Source organism: Centruroides sculpturatus, unplaced genomic scaffold (genome assembly GCF_000671375.1).
Source record: "Centruroides sculpturatus isolate CEXI.00-Female unplaced genomic scaffold, Cexi_2.0 scaffold111, whole genome shotgun sequence".
NCBI classification, from domain to species: Eukaryota; Metazoa; Arthropoda; class Arachnida; order Scorpiones; family Buthidae; genus Centruroides; species Centruroides sculpturatus.
The window spans coordinates 60,131-64,256 of NW_019384655.1; positions in this window are offsets into that span (position 1 = coordinate 60,131).

Genomic DNA, 4,126 nt, shown 5'->3' on the forward strand with positions numbered 1-4,126 from the left:
GAGTAACGTTGATAAATTTCAGATTATCTTTCAGATTTTCTAAGCATTTTGTTACAACTCTTAATGGAAAAACCCTGCTAACATTTTTTGAATATTCATGCAATAGCGAAAACTGCATCTTCAGTATTTCACAGAAGAAAATGAGATAAAAAATTACAGCAAGATTATTCATAACTATGTAGATACTATTTATATTCATTAAAATTAGACAAAAAGAATCGTGAATCTTCCAGGTACTCCCAACAAGTGACAAAAATAAATAACTCTTCGAAAAAATCACAATAAGACTTAAAATTATAATCACAATTAGCCACGAAATGACAAGTATATTCTGAATTTTTAAGAGTTTAGAAAGTTTTTGATATCTAAACATTGGTTCATTTATGATATACTGTAACAGGAATCGATTTTCTTCAAAGGACATTCTCAAGCTTTTCAAATTCCACACTTTAAAGTAATACAAAGAAAACAAGTTACAAAGAAATAGAATAAGTCGTATATCATTAGCCTTTTCCTTGTAAATTCCAGAATTATCACACAACATTAATGCTACATCTTCTGACCCTACATATAGAATGATGCCATAACTTATAGTTCTAACTAGAAAGAAAAATTTTAAAAATGCTACATATGTGTATATAATTCTTCTTTTCTTTGCAGAGATAAAAGAAAAATCTATACCACTAAATTTCATAATTATTAATAAAGGAGAGAAAACTGTTTCTGGTAAAAGAAAATTCTTCTGCATCATGTCCATGTTCTCTTGTGTTCTTTTCTTCATTCGCTTCAGAATACTTCTAGTTTTCAATTAACAATTAATAAAATGAATTTGTTCAAAGTTAATCACGACAATAAATATTTCTATATAAAATTTGTTAAACAAATGGTTGCTCTTGATCCTATTTCCACTTCCACATTTATAAATAAGGTATTTAAAGCCATACTCATGTTTACATTACATAATCCTGATTTAATGGTAACGCATTTAATTTGTGGAATGTAACCAATGGATCAATAAAACTTAGACATCCTTTAATTTATCTAATAATCTGCCTAGTGCGTGTTCATTATCAACTTATTGATATAACCATAAGCATAATTAACTGATCAATACTCTACATTATGACTTAAATATTCAAGTACAGGCAAAAATAATTGATCAATACTCTGCATAATTACTTAAATATTCAGATACAGGCTGAGATTAATTAACTATTAAGCGAAATATGCACATGCTAAGAACATCAAGGAAAGGGACACAACAGAAATTTTCCGTAGCCGAATTTACTTTTTGTTTGTTTGTTTGGTTTTTGTTTTATGGCACAAGAGCCATATAGGCTATGCTGAGCCAGGGCAAATGGTAAAAAAATTTTAAACATGATAAATAACTAACATATGGCAATAATAAATAAATAAAGAACAATAACAAAAATAAATATACACATAATAAGTCCAAAAAAACAACAACAACGCACAAANGGCACAAGAGCCATATAGGCTATGCTGAGCCAGGGCAAATGGTAAAAAAATTTTAAACATGATAAATAACTAACATATGGCAATAATAAATAAAGAAAGAACAATAACAAAAATAAATATACACATAATAAGTCCAAAAAAACAACAACAACGCACAAAAATGTGATAAATATATAAATAAATAATTACATTTCTTTATACAAATTAGTGACTTTTAAAAAGTCCAATACATCATTGAGATTGGGCCTCTGGTCCAGAATCTCTTTGAAACTTGCATTTCCAAAATGCTGTCTACGCCTGATCTCAAAGGCAGAGCAATCAAGCCATATGTGTTTAACACTTAGAGAGCAGTTGCAATACTGGCATACTGGTTGCTCTTCGCCCTTCAAAAGGTATTGATGAGTCAACTGAGTGTGTCCAATCCTCAGACGACTAAAAATAACCTCAGATCTCCTGTCATAGAATTTCTTATCTGTCCAATTTTCTATCATAGGTTTGATCTCATGTAGTTTATTGTGGACTTGTGAATTCCACATATTTTGCCATCTCGCCGCTAGTCGTTTTTTAACAACTAGCTTCAAATCACCTCCTTCAATATGCATTGTATACTGAGAAGGGCTTGCTGACTTTGCAGCTGCATCAGCTTCTTCATTTCCCCTTATACCTACATGGCCTGGGACACAACAAAATTTTACAAAAATATTACTCGCACAAAGATGGCAAAACAGTTTATGGATTTTAAATGACCACAGAGTAAAAACTGAGTTCACATGAGATCAAAGCCTGAAGTGCACTAACTGAGTCAGTGTAAATCACGCAGTGACGATGACCTTTTCTGATTACATACTTTAAGGCTAGGTGAATAGCCTGCAGCTCTGCAGTAAAGATGGATGAATTCGATTCAATTTGTTCTGCCACGATTTCATCTTGGCAGATGNAGCTGCGTCAGCTTCTTCATTTCCTCTTATACCTACATGGCCTGGGACCCAACAAAATTTTACAAAAATATTACTCGCACAAAGATGGCAAAACAGTTTATGGATTTTAATCACTATAGAATGAAAACTAGGTTCACACGAGATCAAAGCCTGAAGTGCACTAACTGAGTCAGTGTAAATCACGCAGTGACGATGACCTTTTCTGATTACATACTTTAAGGCTAGGTGAATAGCCTGCAGCTCTGCAGTAAAGATGGATGAATTCGATTCAATTTGTTCTGCCACGATTTCATCTTGGCAGATGAAGGCTGAGCCAACGTAGTCTTCCGATTTTGATCCATCGGTGAAAATAGGAATTAAATTCCAGTCACTGCGTTGAATTACTGCAAAGTGCTGTCTATAGATGTAATCTGGTGTGATTTCTTTGGGAAACTGCTTTAAGCTTAAATCAACATTTATCTTTGGAGTTGACCAAGGTAAAATGCTATTAACTAAGGATGAACCGATAAGCAAAATGGTCGATTACAGATTAATCGGCCATGCATTATCAACAGATACCGATTAATTGGCCGATTAGTATTAAAAATTTATTGCATTAATAGTGTGAGATCCTGAAGTTAATTATAATGTGGAAAAAACCCATTTTTCTCCACCTGGTATTTCCATCTCTTTTGGGTCAGGTAAACAAAAGAGAATCGAATATCCTCGCAAAATCAACAATCTCTTCCTTTGTTTCTAAAATAAATCTCAACAGTTAATTGTTGACGCATGGAAACTTCGACATTGTTTAAAAAGTTGAAGTGTTTCTGTGTTTAACAGAAACAAAGTATATTTCTTTAACCGCTGATATTTGGATAGCAACTAAAACCAATTCTTTTTTTTAAGTGTAACAGCCCACTGGTTCAATGATAATTTTCAGCAGGAAAGAGATGTTATGCAAATTGTTTCCTTTGAAGGTTCCCATACAGCTACACAAATCAGTGAACAGTTAAAAATTGTTCTTGAACAGTATAAGTTGACAAGTGATAAGATATTCTTAGTACTAAGATGGTTGGTTGGTTGGTTAATTTTTATTGGCACAAAAGCCATGCAGGCTATACTGCGCCACGACAAATGGTATGATTGGATGTATAAAATAAATAAAAAAAAACATATATACAGAACAGTTTCACCATTCAAAAGCCAATGGTGATATATATATAGAATCTATAATATAATAAATAAATAAACAACAACAAAAAATAAAAACATAAACAACAAAAATATATACAATAATTTAAATATGCAACACAACATAAATAAAACTATACAATAAATAAATCATTATATTTCTCTATACATGTTAATGACTTTCAGAAAGTCCAGTATATTATCCAAGTTTGGCCTCTGGCCCAAAATGTCTCTAAAGCTTGCATTTCCAAAATGCTGTCTACGACTCTGATCAAAAGCAACACAGTTGCAAAATATGTGTTTAACACTTACAGCACAGTTGCAGTGCTGACATACTGGTTCGTCATCTCCCTTCAAAAGGTATTGATGAGTCAGTCGTGTGTGTCCAATTCTCAAACGAGTAAGGATAACCTCAGATCTCCTATCATATTGCCTATTATGTGTCCAATTTTCTACCGAAGGTTTGATCTCGTGAAGTTTATTGTGGATTTGTGCATTCCACACATTTTGCCATCTCTCTGCTAGTCGTTTTTTAACGA